General features: G+C 35.0%; 1 pseudogene; it reads right to left on the minus strand.

Annotated features, from left to right (window-relative positions):
• Positions 1 to 15,923: 15,923 nt before the first annotated feature.
• Positions 15,924 to 16,045, minus strand: LOC114219436 (U2 spliceosomal RNA; annotated as a pseudogene).
• Positions 16,046 to 20,030: the final 3,985 nt, after the last annotated feature.

Raw genomic sequence — 20,030 nt, forward strand, 5'->3', positions numbered from 1 at the left:
AAGGGGATTTACTTAAAAATATTTGAGAAGCTGAGGAGGGATGAGCTTCTCCCATTAGAATGTAAACTCCATGAGGGCAGAGATATTTGTCTGTTTTGTTGACTGCTCTATCCCCAGTGCTTTGAGGAGTGTAGGCACAAAAGAGATGCTTGAAACATTTGTCAAACCAATGAATATTGAGTTGTTCTCACTTGTATAACCAAGTTAAGTTCCTAAGGTCGTTTTTCTCTTTGGGAAAAAAAAAATGCTGTTTTATGTCAAAGTTTAAGTTGAATGTCTTTACTGACCAAAGTAATACTCTGAAAAAATTAACATATGTAGTCAGCTTTACAAAAATCATTAGTGTGTATATATGTATAGTCACTCATGCTCGAAATAACAGTTGCAGCAATATGAACATATTCCTAGCATCTTTCGCTATAGATTGCAATAGAGTATAAATGCGAAACAGCTTTTATTATTCTACAACATGAAAAAATGTTCTTTTCCATACTTACGGTATGCTGTACATTTTTTTAACAGACAAAATTTGAGACTAAATTCTCTGTCAGTAATAAACTAGGCAGTATATAATTTTACTACAAAAATTTTGGTTATACTGTGATTTTGATGAGTATTTCTGAATCTTAAATTTACCAAACACCAGCTATAATGGTATTCCTTATTAAAAGTATGGGAAACACTGTGATAAAGCCAAACATTCAAGAGCTAAAATGCATCATTGAATTTTGAATCCTCAAGAGCAAACATGGCATACACTGAAAAGATACATTTTCTTGGGGGTATTTCATTAGAGTTATATTGTGGTTTTCACTAGTGATAATAAACCAGTAAAATGAATTATTTCAGCAAAATATTTGTCTTGCATTTGACTTTTCCATCATGGTATGTAGATATTTCCTATCTAAGCATTTCTTTATGAGCATGCTTATGGTCACAATGTGGCAGACATCATCCACCCTCAGAAATTTGGGAGACCAGAGGAAGGACCATCACACTACAGAGCTGCACTGTGTCTCTAAAAGTTTAAGAGTATTTATCTACTACAACGTTAACACATTGTAGTTTCTGGCATTTTCTCCCTTGTTCATCTTACACTGGCCATTTATTCAATTGAAAAGATTTTGTGTAGGTGACATTGGGGGTGGCAGGAATTCTTTCTCATTCCTGATGTTCTCTTCATATGGAACAATCCAGCCTCTCTCCTTCTCTTAGTCAGTCTTCGTAGTGACCCAATCTGATTGACAGGTCTGCAAGAAAAACAGTCCATGTATAAATCAATCCCCCTTGCTGCCCTATTTTCTTGGGGGATGACCCTCCTACAAAAAGAGCTATCAGGCAATAAAATGGGGCCTGTCCCACAAGGGAGACCTGGTTTTTCTAGGCTGAAGAGATGGGTAAGTTCTGATTCACCTGCAGAGCTAAGCTACATCCTCTAATCTAGTCTTTATCCACAATAAATGTGATATTTTGACCTTCTGTCTACCTCTTCTTTCCCATCCTTTGTCTTTTTTCATGGTTGGTTCAGAACTCAAGGGAGGCCAGCCTGTAGGGTATGTTTTTATCAGATATTTTAAATTAAGACACTTAGCCGTTGAAGAAAAATCAACATGTGGAATTTTGCCTCACTTGCAATTTGAGTAGATTCAGTTTGTGGTTATGAATTAGTCTATCTTCCATATGCTCTCTTTACATAATTCTTAGTTTTGTTTATTCCTTAATGTGTCACTTAGGCCACAGAAAATTTCCTGTGAATCCTTTTTAACAGTACTGAGTACATAACTGATGCTTCTCTTCATACATGAACATTACTGATCAATCATTAGCAAGCAGATAACAGTGTGTAGTTGTGGACTTTTTCCAGGCCTGTTGTTGGAGTTACTTTCTCTTGTCCAATTTCCTTATGGTCAGTGGCATGCAACGATGAGAGAGTTGGCCTGAGTTTGAACTATAGTCTATAACGCAGGAAGAGAGCAAACCTCACCAGCCCCCATAGGCATCAAATCCAGGCTTTGGCCTCATTAGCTCCATGATTCAACCAACTGAGCTAATCAACCACAGATGCACAATTATTATCAACTGCTGATTCCACTTCTTGAGGACTATGGGCTGACAAACTGTATCAAAATGTATGTAGGATAAACTCAGTTGTGTTGTATGAAATATATTTGCAAAAGTAAAAAAAAAAATTCATTGTCTTTTCCTTTTCTTCAGAAATCTTAACAATTGTGGTAACCGTATCCAAATAGAATATTGATCCAGAATAAAAGAAATACCAACGCCTCCCTTCCCTTCATCCCCCCATTCCACACACACTCACACACGCACACAAATGTGCACAAATGTCCAGTGGCACCTAGAAGCTCTCCTGTGGATATCCAGTATTCTATGGCTACACCAACAAAATGGTTTTGGCAGTTCTCTTAGTCCTTACTACCCTTTTCTCTTCTATACAAAGGAGTTCCCTAATCTTTTGCCAAGGTCTTCACCCTCCTTGGCTCACTCATTCACTCCCTGTCTTTTATTTCTCTTCTCTGCTTTCTCTCTTCCTACTATACTGGACTGACGGGAAAAATTCTTTTTATGATGGCCGATGTAATCTCTTGAAAAAAAAAAGCAGTAAACCCAAATAAATCTAGCAAAATATTTTTCCCAATTAAAAATGATTACCGATTGTGTCCTGAGAATACACAAACTGTGATTAGCAAATAAATTTTTATTATTAATTATATTATTAAACTATCTTAACAAACAAACAAATGAAAAACCCTAACTGCTAGCTTCATGATGATTAAGCTACTTGGAACATCCGTGCTGCATTATAAGTGGTTAATCACAGGCAAAAACCCCATGTACTCCCAGAAGTTCCTTTTTCCTATTTTGTTCTCTGCTGGTAAGACAAGGAAATACTTGTGCCTTTTAGAGCTTAAGAAACACATAAGATTCTTTTTTTCTGGCACTCTCCAAATGAAAACTGAATTATGATACAAGAAGTTCCAACCTGCCTATTTAAGTATACTTTCTCACAGACTTTTTTTATTTATATGATCTTTTCTCGTGGAAATAAATTATTTATCTAAGCAATTTTTAGATAAACTTCATGCTCATGTATTTTAGAGTAAGAATTTTAAGTCCTGGTTTGAATCTACCCCAACTTGACTTGTATTAATTCAGCATAGTTACAATTTTTAAAAATAGATCTACTTTAAGACTTTATCTAAAATAGCTACTTCATTTTTTTTTTCCTTTGAGTATGGTGCAATCTGGTGCAATCAATTCTTGGTCTTTGCATTTTGATTTAATATCTTAAGTAGCTTTATACTTGTCTACTCAATAGTGTTCATTTCCTGAAGTAGTCATCAAAAATATCAAAACACTTATTAAATATTGTCAGACATTTTTTTTCATCATTTGCTATTTTTGGTATCATAAAGCTTGCGATGCCTTTCTGCTCCATGATTCTGCCACAATTTCCCTTTTGCCATCTTCATGTTACCATCGAAACTATTTACAATTTCTCTTCATCATAAACAAGGAAGTCTTGTCTTTTCTCTAAGTAGGTAATTACCACATTGATGTTTTAATTATCACTGTATCTCACTATATCTGCAAAAAAAAAATTAGATAAATTGGCCCCAAACAGTAAACTATATAATTTAAATCTATTTTTCCCCCTAAGTGTTTTAGGCATTTTAGGGCCAAGGATAATTAGGCTACCTGTCAGGATCCTACCAAAGCCCTAATTCAGACAAGTACAGCTTTAGAAAGTGAAATGTTATCCTCCCCCTTTAAAAATGAAAGGTCTGCATTTACCCGAGCAAATTCCTGGAGATTTTCAAACACGGGTCACTAATGTCCAAAATAGAAGTTGCAACCACAGGGTTCAAAGAGCCCTAAAAAATACTCACTTCAGTAAATAAAATTCACACAATATTTTACTTACATCTCTATAACTCTTCCATGATTGACAACGTAGAAATAATATGTAGCAATATACATAGGTCATGAGCTATGAGTTACTACACTTTGACCTATAAATATGTAAATAACATTCTTTGAGGGGGGTACAAATGGCAAAAATAAACAAATAGATTCACCGAGACTTGGTATAAAGGTCTACAAATACCCAAGGGGAAAAGCATATTTAAAACAATCTTTTGAGCAATCAAAACAGCTTATTTGGATCACTTAATTGTCAATTTATTGATATGAAAAAATCAGTTGTTGAAGCAGCAGGGCAAATGGAACTGACCAGGCCATTGCTGATACAATATATACATAGAACATTGATATGTCAAAACCATCTTATATTGACCCCCTTAGTCAGGGTAGAGTCTACATGGCAAAAGCTAGTGTACATGGTTAAGGCTCTTTGGTCCTGTTCTAAAATCAAAGCAACAACAGCAGCAATGACAATGGCAAAACACTGTTTGTAGTGTTTATCCTCTCATTACAAAAATGAACCTTATGCCTCCAATGGGCAGGAAAGAAAATGTCCCATTTTGTGGAAAGAATCCTCATGCTTGTTTTGCAGAACTCCATCTTATAAATGACCTCTAAAATGGCATTCTAATTGACAAGCACTATATAAGTTACTAGTTTAAAATGGGAAATATATTCCTTTATCCCTTGTAAGATTCATATAAGCATCAAATTCATGGCTTCATCAAATACGCTATCAGTTTAATCTGGAGCGTGCATTCTGATAATTTATAGAATTAGTGAAAAGTGAAAAGGCCTTCTTGGCTCAAAAAGAAATTCTGTTGGTTTAACTTTTTATCATCTTTCTGGCAGCTAGCTTATGTTCCACGAAAGATTGGTTCAGCTGCTTAGTAGATGGCATTTATGAAACCATAGGGGGATGGTACCCATTATGTACCTGCTAGCTTTTATTCCATAGAGAGAGAGTCTTCAGTCCCGAGCCATCAAATGGGTCACTAACCCTTGCCAACAATCTCAAAAGTACTGGCTGTTGTTCAAACATACTGGCTGTATAGGGCATATGCCTGGTTCAGCAAATTCTACTGCCACTGTTGGAAAATACTTCAAAGTGCGTGCTCTTAGTGGATTCGTAATATTATGTAGTATTATCTTTGTACAGACAGGACAATGTGGATTTTTAATAATGCCTTTAACTGAGAGAGATAAGGAATGCATTAACAAAACTATATTTTGCTCACAAAACTAAACCAACAACCTTCAGACCAAACATACGAGGGTAGTTATAAGATTAAAATAGAGATATATAGTAAATTAAATGCCTCAGGTGTCCTCTTTGTCTCACGCTGTTCCTCATTGTCACCACTTGAAGCTAAAAGCTTATCACTCACTCCACACCTGCACTACAGTAACTTCTGACTCCAGGTTGCCTCTTGTCTTTCTTCCCACCCTTCAACTGTCACCCATATATTGCACACTCCTTCCAGACTCAACTATTTTGAACACTACTCACATCATATTATGACCCTGCTTAAATATCAGTTATGGATTGCCCTGTCAAACCACACCAAACAAAGACTTTTCTCTCTAGACGTAAACACCATACATAAACTGTTTCCATCATCCTCATCTAAATTTATTTACTGTGATTTGCCAACAAATACTTCCAAATACCTCTCAGCGTCTCATTAAAGATCACGTCCACTGGAAACTGCATTTTCTCGTTTGGAAGATTCCCCTCACACAAAACGCATTCCACTGTTAACCTTGTTTCACTAACAAGTTCAGCATGGTCTTCAACATTATGATCCTGGTGTTTCCATGGAGCACTTTTTTTATTATTGCCACCATCATGAGGCCCCATCTCCTTTCAACTCCAATGCCCTTAATAACACTTCCTGGTAAAACGACTTTGTATTATTCAAAATTCTTTTGTGTGTTTTAGACACATTTGCATAATTATATCATAACATATTTGAGAGAAGGTACTATGTTAATTACTTTGGTATCTTTTTCTATGACAAAAACTATACTAAAGTATTGCAAACACTTAAAAATTATTGATCAATTGTAGTGCATTTCCACAAGTAACAAAAAATTAGAGCACTGTATTCTTGCCCACTTCTGAATTCATAAAGCATTTTCTCCTTGCTTTTCTAGTAATGGAAGTGGTTTTTAAGATATAACAAAATTCCTTTTTGTTATGAAAGTTAGAATGTGTAACATGGTACCAACATTAAAAGGTAAAATTCTTGTATATGATAACATGAATTTCCATACATATATGGTAATTTCGGAACCACGAGAAGACATGTAAATAAATTTCTGTGTACTTAATTTCTGGTCAAAAATGTAGAAACTAAACCCCAAATACTACATACTATTTTGCCAGTTCCTGAAAAATCAGTACAACTATACTAATGGTATAAGAGAGCTTGGCAATAAATACCCCTTTAATAATTCTTTATTAAAATATTATTTTTGGATTTCTGAAGGAATTTCATTTTCTTTCCTTCTTTTCCTTCTTCTAAACTAAATAAGCTAGCAATTAAAGTTTTTTAAGCTCTGTGATCAGTAACAGTGACATACCTCAGGGGTGATCGATTTTTGTTAAACTGCACTAATGAGTATTGGATAGATTTAACCATTTTGAAAGCTTTTTGTCCTTTTGTAAGAAATTCAGTTTATTATTTTGTCTTTGCATTCCTTTAAATGCCACTTATAATTATAGAGGTAAGCTCCCATTATAATACTTGTAGAATTTTTTACAGACATAAAGAAGTGACTTTCTAAAGTCAAAAGCTATGGCAATTCTTTTTTAATTTTTTTATTATTATGTTCAGTTAGCCAACATATAGTACATCCATTTGTTTTTGATGTAGTGTTCAATGATTCTTTAGTTGAGTATAATACCCAGTGCTCATCACAACACATGCCCTCCTTAATACCTATCACCTGGTTACCCCATCCCTCCACCCCCTCCCTTCTGTAACCCTCAGTTTGTTTCCTGGAGTCCAGAGTCTCTCATGGTTTGTCTCCCTCTCTTATTTCTTTCCATTCAGTTTTCCCTCCTTTCCCCTTTGGTCCCCCAAAGATACAGATGTAGTGAAAAGAAGGGGCACATGCACCCCAATGTTCATAGCAGCAATGTCCACAATAGCCAAACTGTGGAAGGAGCACAGATGTCCTTCAACAGATGAATGGATAAAGAAGATGTGGTTCATGTATACAATGGGATATTACTCAGCCATCAGAAAGGATGAATACCCACCATTTGCATCAACATGGATGGAACTGGAGGGGATTAAGCTATGGCAATTCTATTTTGTAGTTACTACTTTAAAATGCAGGGATCACTGGTCACTTATCCCAACCAACCAAAATAGCAACAAGGGGTCCAGGAAAAGCTGTCCTAGATAAGATTTCTAATTTCTCTGAACCTCATTATTTCCTTGTATTCACACAGCTCTATCCTGTTCCTTCTTGCTTACTGATCTAATCTGCCCACCCTAACACTTTTGTATATATATATAATCTGTGAAGAGTGGGACATAATGAATATTGTTTTTGTATTGATAATATTAATATTGATAATATTTTGATAATACTGATAATAGATGGTTTATTAATATTTCAAATATTAATATGATAGAGAGATGCCTAGTGCTCTGGAAAGAAATGCAGCTTAAGAGATTGTTCAAAACACAGAGATGGGAACTGAAAAATATGATAGTCTGTAGGAACTATAATGGAAAGGTCAAAGTCATGGGATGGTCTGGGGAAACTAGTGTGCATGGTTTTTTTTTGTGGTTTGTTTTTGCTATAAGTAACATATATGTGCAAAGTAAAGAGAAGAGCTTTGATAATCAATTTATTTCCATGTATGTGTTCATTTTAGCATTGTAGGACTATTCCCTGAAATATGATATTTTTCTCACTTCAAATTCAAATAAAGCAGTTTCTTAAAAAAATCCAAAAAAGATGTGTTGTCTGCTTCTTTGTAGAATTCATAGTTACCGTTCATCTTTTATACTATTTAACTGCATAGGAAAGGCGCAGAAAACAGAAATAAATCAAGAAAACTCCATAATCTAAAATACACTTTCTTTTTGCTTCTTCAAACTGCTTCAGTGTTAAATTTAAAATTATATTTCTATTTTTCCTGCTCTTAATTTTCTAAAATAGCTGCTATTTCTACGTTAACATTAAAAAAGAGGAGATGTTATACCAATACTTCTTTGTTTCATCTGCCCTGAGAAAAACAATCTCAATTAATGATGCAATACCTCACAGTCCCCTTTCTTAACCTGTATTCAGCTCAGTGGCCTTTTAATGAAAACCCAAGTTCAGTAATATGAAGGTATCCATTTCCATGGAATTGACAACACCCAAATTATCCCTTTAATAACTGAATATAGTGGTCCCTGAAACTCAGATCACTGACAGTAATGAGTCTGTTTTCATCCCCCAAAATATTGTACATAATTATATTCACGAATTTCATTTCATGAGCTCTATTTCATACTCTCTCACATTAAGGAGGGCAACGTTTCGTTTGTCTTGTAAACTCAGTTACCGTTTCCAAGCGTCAAAGCAGAGAGGATGGTGGCATCGGTCAAAGGACACTGTCCTTTGAGATTAGTAAGCCCCTTTGCCCCTGTATCTGCATGAATGCTCTGTTCAGCTTGAGAATTTCTTAAAATTTATGTGCTCTAGTTAGTTGGCATCTTCTATCCCTCTATAAGAAAGGCATTTCTATGATTAAAGCATAGGTGTTGGATGCCAAAACTACCAACCCAAAAGTGAAAAATTAAAAAATTGTTGGTGGGTTGTATTTTCATTTGTTTTTGGCTACAGGATTAAAAAAATGGCCAATTGAACTGAAGTGTTGATGAAGTACATTGCGTGGTCCCAAGTACTGTGGCTTGGTGCCACCTAACCAGATGACTTCCCAGTACACTCAGGCTCTCAGACGTCTCTATACTCCATGACACCAGAGATCATTTCCTACACAGTATCTCTTTTCTTAATAAAGCAAAAGTAATTCATAGTGGTATAAGATGAAAGCACTAGAAACACACAATTTAAAGATGGAAACTATTACTTTTGTGAGAAATAGGAAAGGACTTTAATAAAAAACATTTGTCAAAGGTAAGGTTATAGATAAACAACACGCCAGACTGGTACTGAGAATTACAAGAGATTGAATTTATATGGTGAACATTCACTCAAATTTCATCTATTAGAGCTTCATAAGTTAGGAATAGAGTGGAAGTGGGAAGAAGGTACTGAGAAACTTTCACAGTTTTGTCTATGCATGCTTATTTCATGCAAAGTTTTAGACTGCTATGAGGTCTAATCATTAGATTCAAGTGTGAGCTTTTAGAGGAGGGTGAAGGAAAAGCGTGATGGGAAAAACAGATTACACAGAAAAAGAGGAAAATTAAAAGAGAACAGAGATCAAAGGAAATAATAAAAGCAAGAGACAGGCTGATTAAAAAGGGAAATGCTGTTATACAGAAACCAAAAAAGCTAACAACACATAGCAGTTAGGTTTGGCAAATTTCATTTTGTTTCAAATGGGAGCTAAAGCAAAAAATTGAGGTTTGAACTGTTGAAAAGCCAGCTTATGAAGCTTAGGATTTAATTTCAAACTCAGCTTTTCCCCATTTTTCTAGCATGGAGGTTTTCCTTTTAAAAAAGAGTCTTTGATCTTTTGCCTTAACGAGTCTGGTCAATATGTAAAGAATCAAAATTGTGAGTGTTGATGCCTCTATTTTGTTAAATCAAGTATTAAACATTGCACTATTTGTGTGGTCTGAAGACTATTGGAATTGTACTTTGTTTGACTGAGGTGTTTGAAGATTCTGGAAACAAAGTGCCTAACCAGAAAGGCAAAGTAAACTTTTTTTTTTTTTTTTGCCAGAAAGACATTTTATTTATTTTGATGAATTAAGCTGGATAATAAATAATTCTCTATATCAGAGTTAATCAGCAATTACATCTGATAAGTCAAAGTCATTAAGAAATGTGGATCCTGGTAACCCAGTGTACAACCTAAGAATCTGTACTATTTTTCACTCTAAATTCAACTAAACCAGTAACTAAACTTTCATTTAGTCCACTATCATAAATTAATAAACACTTAAAGGAATTCAAACTCTATCTAGGCTAGAGAAATAGCAAGTCTACTTCAGAGAGTTATTTAAAAAAAAAAAAAAGGCAACCCTAAACAATTTAAACATTACTGATTGGTTTCCTATATATGGTTTTTATAACTGGACCTACCACTGATTATTAAAAGGACTACCAGTTTACTGATCACTAGCTGTAAATACTAGCTAAATAAGATATAAATATACATATAAATGCAAATGTAAATATAAATATATACCCAAATGAGACAGGTGATATTAACAGACGGAATAAAAAACTCATGATTTATTTTCTAGTTTTTAAAGTTACAGCTTTAAACACAAGCCAATAGAATTGATTATCAAATCAGTTGGTCTATTTTTCTAACAATAATTAACTTGTAAACTGAGTGCATATCTTGATTATTATGTTCTTAATTTTTTCTTTGGGAAGAAACATGTGTTTGGCTGAATGGAAGGCAGATTATCAAAAATGAGTTACACGTATCCCAAGAAAGCTACAAAAATAAATAGAGTTTAATAGCTACCATTTGGTGACAGTTACACAAAGTTACTTTGCATAATTTTTTAATTAAATTTAAATGTACACTCATACTTATATAGAACATAATCACCATGTGCAAATTATTTTAAATTATCTTAACTGCTTCAAATACATATTATTTATATATCTTAAAGCTCTTTTTTAAAGACTCAACAACAAAATAAGATAAACATTACTAAGAAGTTCTGGATAGATAGACCTGGGGTTATTATTTTTGCTTGTTTGTTTTTGTTTTTGTTCTGACCTGAGGTTTACAAAGGGTCTACTGTTTTGTAATTAAATCTTATAGCAATAGGACATGTTCTCGATGTCTATTGAAATGCCTGTATTGGACTTTTCAGGCAAAACTGAATTCTGAGAACAAGAAACAGAGAACAAGATGCAAGATGAAATAAACAGGGATCTCAGGTAAATGTTAGGGCATATTTATCAAATGTTAAGCCACAGGGAGGATTTTAGTTCGTAGAAATGGGGGAAGGGTTTTATGGGGAAAAGGAATGATATATACCAGTTTGACACAATTATAGGGTATGTGAAGCAGAGTTAAGAAATTTTGTGAGGAAAAAGGAAGTTGAGACTGGACGGTAAAGGTGATAGTCATCTGGACCACAAATGTGGAGTTTATTTTGTGGATGACTGTGACTTGTTGATATTCCCCACACAGTGTGGTCAGGATGTGCTCTGGGTATAGGTAGCATGGTGGTAGCAATAGATTAAAGGTAGTTAAGTGGGAAGACTGGAAGCTAGAAGACTCTTAAGGAATGGTGTTAAACATTTAAAAACTTTATCCACTAATTAGTATAAATGAAAAAAATCTAATTTAGAATGACAAACTGCAGATTTTTATGCTTATCTAATTAGCAAACATTAAACATCATAAGACTTTCCAATATTGGCAAGAGAGAGGTGAATTTGGAAGTCTTGCAAATTTCTCATGGTAATATAATTTGGTACAATCTTTCTGGAAAGAAATTTTGCACAATGTTATCAAAAGCTCTACATTGCAGGATTATAGTAATTCCATTTCTAGAAATATATCTAGAGGAAAAATTGAAATGCAAATCAGTATTTCCATAAAATGGGAGTCAGATACATATGTGAAATAAGATATTGAGCTGCTGTAAAACTTTTACATACAAAGAAATTTTATTTCATGAGAAAGTACTTACTGACTTAATATTAAAACAGTGATAAAAGCAGGTAAAATGTGTTTAGAAATTAACTAAAAATACATATATTTCATAAAAACCAAACCGTATCTGAAGGAAATAGCATAAAAATGAGAATAACTTTTTTTTCTGAGTGAGGGGATTATTCATTTATTCATACAGTAAGCAGTTACTGAGCATCTAGAACATCCCTGTCATCATTTAATATGGTTCTGGGAATACAAAAATAATTCAGCTTATAAAATATTAGGGAGAGTTAGATACTAAAGAAGTGCAGTGAATTGCTCTGTTTGATGTCTAATCTTATAGTGGGGTTTGCATAGGAGAGTGTGGACATGCTTAAGAGGAGCCCTGACCAGGAAATACACTGAGGCAAGAGTAGGGTCAGGCAGGGTAGGGACAGCATACAGAAAATAGCAGGAAGACTGATGAAAAAAGGCTACGTTGGAGAAGGTGGTGAGGCCAATTTTTGCAAGTTGTAGAGGTTAGGATATCGGGGGAAAAAATGAAGGATATCTTTTAGTTAAAATAGCGGAAACCTCACAAGAGTAAGGAGAAGCCAGCCATGAATCTGAGAAAGACAGTCAGATCAAGCTGAATGGAATGAAAGTGTCTAAAAAGAAGGATGTGTATGTAAGTTGATCAATGAGAAAATAAACATCTCAAAAATGCTTCCTTCAAAAAAGTCAAGATCGGATTCATGTGGCTATAAGATGAAAAGTCTAGTTCTACAAAGAAAACAGTTTTTTTCTTAATACAATTTATTGTCAAAAGTGTTCTTACCAATTTTCATCTCCTTTTATGAATACACGAATTTCATTTTTTAAGCCAAAAATGACAAAAAATTTTATATTCTAATGGATTATTGATGCTAAAAATATGAACTTTTTTTTTTTTGCTCATGAAATTCTAAACTGGAAAAATATCTTAGTAGTTAAACTTAAGAAGTGATTTATTTTGGATACTAAATTAAAGATAAATCCCATAAAATTGGACACAAGCTTCTTGCTAAAAGTAGGTGGGAGCAATATTAAAATAAGCAAACACTTACTTTAATTACATATTGCATCAAAAACTCATGAAAATACCAGTCGTGGATGACATAACTCAACATTCATTCAAATGACCATGCAGTCCCACCTCTGCCTCACCCCACTTTCCCCTCACTTCTACCCTGTCCTCTTGCAATCTTCAGTCATACTCCTGCAAACAACCTATGATAACTTCAGAACCTAGGAAGCGAAGGGAGTGTTTTTGTTTTGTTTTTAATCTCCGCCTTTAAAAATTAAAAAAAAAATTCTCTCTGAAAGTACTCCAAATTCTCTTGACATTTATTGACCCTACACAGGACAGAGCTATATGTGACTATGTGGTCAAGGAAATATTCTACCAAAGAAAGAAGAAGGTTGGACAGGAAGGGAACGAGAGGATTTAGGTTGATAAAGGATCAAACCATCCAATGTATTCATGAGTAATGACTCATCTTCAAATGATCTCAAATGATAATATATTGTTTTCCATTTGTGATGCAAATTTCTAAAAAAGTCATTTTTTATATGCCGGCAAATGACTATTATAAAAGATAGGCTTTATCTGTTTATGAGTTGGACATGGCTCAATATATATATTTTTAAATGACAATTATGATAACATAATGAAATAATGATATAAATTGTCTGACAACATAAATTAGAAAAAATCCATTATCAAATTAGGTAATTAAGTTTTATCTCTGGTTTTGATAAAAGTTTATTGATTCACTTGAATTATATCTTGATGATGATTAAATATAGTAAAATCTGAGTAATAACGAATCCTACAAAACTTCAAGACTATGGAATTGATTCAGCTATATGGCACTCCACCTTACATCATCTTACTAATATTGATCCCACAAAGATCTCACTAATATCTGTAGGTCTAATTAACAGTTGAATATAGCTTGACTAAAATGTTAGCCTAAAATATATTTTATATGATTTAATAGCCACCTAAAACCTATTTAATTCTCAAAGAAAAAAATGCGTTCTCAAACCATGTTTCTTTCTGTGGTCACTTAACCTTTCTATACAGTGTTAGAAAATGAAATCATTTTTCTTGATTATGCTAATTCACATGAAGGTGACATTAGACAAAATAGGAGTTGAGCAATATGTTATTAAGAACAAATATTTAATTTATTTTTACTCCCATTTATTTTTATGTTATTGGCATTCTTTCTGATGAGCTAATGCAGGAAAATATTGCCATGGTTAAGTGAGTTAGATTACTGAAAACTTCACACTTTGAGAAGCTTGTTCTTCTTTAAGTGAGTTGGGCGCCATAAAATTATATAACAAAAATATCTGATAGGGCAAGTAGGATCCTGAATGCTGAGTAAACTTTGGTCAAGTTTTTGTGCTCATATTTGAACAAGGAGGGTTTGAAAATTTATGAATCAAAATATAGAGTAGACAGTTGAAAAATAAAATTTGTAGAACTAGAACAAATACCAAGATTTGATTGTTCCTCCTTTTATTTTGGAAAGATTTTTCCTAGACTTTAGATCCTTGTCTTTCAAAATATTAGGCATCTATTAAATAAGTCATCCCATATTAATATTCAAAGATATTAAGCTTATGGCTGAGACTTCTGTCACATCAGTCCTAGATTTATACTTTCATGTAATCCACTAGCTAGCTTACCATGGTTTCAAGTTCTGTTCACTTCCTGCCATAAATATACGGCAGGACTACTTTATTTACATCAATGAATTAACTTGTACTTACATCTTTATACTGATTATACCTAAATCACTACTCTTTATTCTAGGTTTTCCTCTTAAGGGCCAGATTTATGTAGTCAATAGTCTACTTACATAACTAACTTAATGTACTCCAAACACATCAACCTCTCATCATGTTCATAATTGACCTCATCTTTCCCCCAACCTGTTCTTTGTACTCAGTTAATGGCACCTTCATTTCCCAATCGTTCTTGCAAAACTTGAGAGTTAGCCAAGCTTTCCAGGTTATGTTAACCTTCCACACATGAATGATGAAGTCTTGTCAACTTGATAGCGAAAATATTTCCTGAATAACTCACACAACTATACCTTCTCCCATTTTTTTCTTTTTTGATAGCTCTTCTTTCTTGACCCTTTCTACTTGATCAATTTACTTAGCTTTCATGGTTGCCAAAACTTCCAGAGACCTTACTAAAATGTAAATTCATGCCCATTCTTACATGTATTCATTTGCTCTCTACTATCTTCAGCACTTAATTCAAAGTCATTAGCATTGCATTCAAAGCTCTTGTGGTCTAGCACATGCCAGCTTTTCTTGCCCCTCCCTGACCTACTCTCTGCATTCCAAAGATGCCTGTGAGTCTAGTACACAGTATATGATATGCTCAATACCCACTGATAAATCCACAAATGAATAAACACTTAAATAGATGAAAATAAATGATGGGAAACTAACTGCATGCTTTATAAGTTTGGGCTGTTGAATATTTCTGAGTTTTAAAACATTTGTTTTAAAATCCAGAATACATTCTGGATTCTGTATATTTTAGATGGTTCAGTGAAAGTGACTACTAAAACTTAACATCTGTGCTCATCGTGTGCAGAGGAGATGGGGTGGCATCACATAAATTTTGTCCACCTCTTTCCTAAAAGATAATCCAAAAGCGTAATTGGAGAAAATCGTAATTTATTCATCTACTACTTTACCATTCTGGCTTCTCCATTAACTGCGATGAAAAAAAATTACCGAGTAGGTATTATGGTTGAAGTTTTAGGGACATAATAACTGTGCTGTTAATGTCTCCATTTAGTTGAAATCCTTTGGTTTGGGACTGCTATATGGAAAAACTGAGTTTGTGGTTGGGAGCCTGAAGGAGAAGTATTCCCTTTCAACTGACTCTCCACTTTGAGTTTCACTGAAGGTGCTTGAGTTGACTGGAGATCTAACCTTCACCACAGTGATTTGAATATATGGAGAGCTCCAGAATCTACTTGGTTTCTTTGGGCAACTTAAATCAGAAGATGCTCGAAGGTCACTGCTGATAAGACTGAGTCCCTGAGGTTTGTCGTGAAAAGGAGTTAAGAGGTAACAGAACTCGCACATGAGGACAGTGAGGTACATACTGGTTAAACTTTTCCCTTTTCTCACTATATTGCTCTCTAAACACAGAGGCTTTTAAACTGATAAGAACAGATACTACACTTGATCTTAGCCAAAAGGCCGAGAAACGATAAACACAGAGGCTTTTAAATGCTAGTTCTCTGAATGGTAAAGTATATTTTAAACGTTTTCTCTGAAACCACCCAAACAGGAAGTGAATTTTTCCTTTCTAATAATAGAACATAAAAATACGCCCACAAGCCAGGCAAAGCAGAAAACTTAAGGCAATTATAAGGGTAAATTAGACACCGGGTTGTTTCTGCCTTGCTAATCCAGGTAACTGAAACTGAAACAAGTTCAGGCTTGCGATGGGCCCGGGTTTCCTCTTCGCTCTGGTGGTAGAGACCCAGGATGTTTTCACTAGTCTGGAACCAGGTTTCAGCTACAGCAGTTTTCTCTGTCTGTGGTACATTTTGAAATATGGAATGAATTACTGGAGTTTCAAGTGATAGATTCAAGCAATAAGTTAATTTGACAGCAATAAGTTAATGAGAAAATAAAGCTTTCATTGATTCTGTGCAGACAGAATTGACGCATAGATCCCTGGCTGTGTATGTATAACTGTAATACATATACATAAATACACACAAAAGTAGATATGTACTTTTCTCCGGTTTTGACCTTCTCTCTTCCTCAATGGGCACCTCAAATTTAACGTCTAAAACTGGATTCTTTTTGAGGTCTCCCCCTGCTTTCCAAATACTTACTCGTCCTCGGATATACCTTAGCTTAACTTAGGATATCACTGTTCATCCAGGAACCCAAGTCATGAATGGGGAATTTTCCAAGGTTTCATCCTTTCTCTTTGTGCTGTGATTGCTCCTCCCCCTTCCAGTACCCATTAACTGAGGAGTTCCGCTGATTCTACTTCTCAAGGGACTCCTGAATCTCTGCACCATTGCCCCTCCTCCATGCTCCGTCCCTTCCTTTATTGCTCTCTGTTAGGTCTTTGTCTTTTCTTGCCAACCCTAGTGAAATGGACCCCTAGTTAGTATCACTGTGTCTGTCCTTTCTCCCCTGCACTTAGTCATCTATAATCATACTATCATACAGCCTCACGATGTCATGTTCCTATTAAACACAGCTAAAGCCTGGGGCCTTAGTATTGCAGAGAAATGTCTCCATCACCTGGCTTCTACTTAATGTCTCCATTCTCCACACACACACCCCTCTGTCATATCATTTTTATTCCACTGCAGAAGACTGCAGATCTTCCCCTCCCCCTACTAAGCACTGCTATTTTATGCTTCTGTAACTTTGCCTAGTTCTTCTTCCTAGAGTTGTGTTTACCTCTGGTTGGTCAGCTAGTTCAAATTCATTAAATTTTTCGTTCACTCAACAAATATTTATTAAGCACCAACAATGTACCAGTTACTGAATTAAATGCTGAGTATCAGACTATGTTCCTTCCCTATCCTGCTTTTTAAATTTAGTTTAGTTTTCATTAAGAACCTTCATGGGCATCATCTCCTCCAAGACACCTGAGAGGCTGGTCTATCACCTGGCTTCTGTACCTACAAATTTCCAATGAATGTCCCAATCACTACACTGGAAACATGTTTGCTTATCTGTCTTACCCAAAACACTGTGGTCATTGTAGGGCAAGTTCTTGTGTCTTCGTCTTCTTTTCATTTCCTGAGTCCACTGTCTGGTCTATGACTATTGCTTAATAAATATGTTTTAAACTGAGTTGAATGTTACTAAGATTGAAGATTGCCAATGTAAATTAAATTTAATGCAATCCTTTCAGGTCTCTCCCACCATCATTATTTTTTATTCTCGTGCTATTCTTTCTCTCATTGTTTTTCCTCTTTGCTGTCTACATCTCCTTTCTCTTTGCTTAAGTATTTGGAAAACTGTGCGTAGGCTCTGTCATCTAGAAGTGGTATTAGCACTGGCTACTTTTTTGGTCAGAGGAGCTTATTCGTGTTTTGCCAGCAATGGGAATTCTAGGTTTCAGGTGGCTGAGAGAGAAAATAAGTTCAGAAAGAAAAGGGAGAACAAGAAAACAGTTTATAGAGGGGAATGCTACTGGAACCAGTGCTCGTGATGCAATGAAATCAGATGTGGGAGGAGGTGCTATTCACCCAGTATTGGAATCATGAGCTGTTACTGTCTTTTAAGGCATCTGTCTTTAGATACACATTCAACACACATGAAAATGCACTCAAGTGCACACATACACACAGGCACACACACACACACGCACACATACATAGGCATACTCTTGCACTTTATTATGCCTGAATTGCCCATTTTTCTAAAAACTAGAAATATCCTACTCATTCTGCAGGTTCCAGATCAAAACCCATTATAACCCAGGTCACATTTACCCCACTCTATTCTGATGGGAATGACCAAAAACTGTGGTAAATGACCACATATTTTAAAAATATTTATGTATTTGAGAGAGAGAGAGTGAACGTGAGTGCAAGAGCACCATGAGTAGGGGGAGGGGCGGAGGGAGGGCATTTCAAGCAGACTGCCCACTGAGCATGGAGCTTGAGACAGCGCTCCATTCGAGACCCTGAGATCATGACCTGAGCCAAAATCAAGAGTTATATGCTTAGCTGACTGAGCCACCCAGGTGCCCCAAATGACCACATTTTTAATGCCTGGCCCATTGTGAATAAATATACAAATAAAATACAATGTAAGTTAACTATTAGATAAATCAAATAAAAAGGGCAAATAAAATATATCCAATATATTGCTTTAGAATTATTAGATTTAGCAGAAATAGAATCACTTTGTCAAAATGCTAAAAAGCTTTCTAAATGTTTATTCCCAATTTCTCTACTATGTCACCATGAACCAGAAACAGCATGTAAACTGGAAACAGTCCACAGACCATGCTTTGAGAAATACTGCTCTAGGGGAACTAGTATTAATTTACATAGTAGCCAGTGTACGCATGCTCACTAAGTAAATTAAAGAACAGAGGAAGACACCAGAGCTTGGGGGGTTGTTTTTTGTTTGTCTGTTTGTTTTCCTATTTTGGACATGTTTTATATTTTTCTCTTTAAAGTTTTGAAATATTTACTATTAGCATTACCCAACTGATTCAGAGTCAGTTTCCCAGTAAACGTTTCCATACACTAATTCATTCCTCACTAGCATTTATTGAGCATAGGCTAGATACCAGACACTGTTCAAGATGCTAAGGTTCAAATTTATATGAGCCATGGTCCCTGCATCAGACAAATCCAAATTAAAGGTCATTCTAGAAAACAACTGGAATGTAATCATCAAAAATATCAGGGTCATGAAAGTTAAGGGGAAGTCTGTAGAACTTTTCTGTACTTATGGAGACTAATAAAACATGATTATTGAATGAGGCACATCGTTCAGAAACAAATTCTTACATTCTAAAGGATAGCAGTTGTAATTTATTTGGACAACTGATAAAACTTGAATGGAATCTGAAGATTAGATGGTAGTAATATAACAATGTTAATTTCCTGTTGTATTAGTCAGCTCAGGCTGCCATAACAAAATATCATAGACTGAATGGCTTAAGCGACAGGAATTTACTTCTCATAGGTTTGGAGGCTAGGAAGTCCAAGATTAAAATGCTAGCCAATTCCTTTCTTTGGTGAGAACTCTTTTCCTTGCTTGTGCCCTCAAATGGCAGAAAAAAAGAAAGGAAGCTAGCCCTTTGGTGTCTCTTCTTATAAGGGCACTAATCCTATCATGAGGGCCCCACCTTTATGATAGCATCTAAACCTACTTAGGTCCCAAAGGCCTCTTCTTTAAATACCATTACGATGGGGAATAGGGCTTCAACATTTGAATCTGGTGGTGGGAGTGGGGATAACTGAGTCCTTAGCACCTGAGGTTGATGACTTTATTGTGGTTAGGTGAATAATGTCTTTGTTTATGAGCAGACACAGCCTAAAGTAATTTAGAGTAATGGGGCATCAGGTTGGAAATTTACTCTCAAATGGTTTTCGGTGCTTACTTAAAATTTTTCTATAAGTTTATGATTATTTCCAAAAAAAGTTTTAAAGATATTGTTTCTGGTCTCAAGATTCTTAATTCTATTTGGGAAGAGAGA

The sequence above is a fragment of the Eumetopias jubatus genome, unplaced genomic scaffold (assembly GCF_037043125.1).
Source record: "Eumetopias jubatus isolate StellerSeaLion01/CBP00866 unplaced genomic scaffold, mEumJub1_p1.0 scaffold_1, whole genome shotgun sequence".
Taxonomy (NCBI): domain Eukaryota; kingdom Metazoa; phylum Chordata; class Mammalia; order Carnivora; family Otariidae; genus Eumetopias; species Eumetopias jubatus.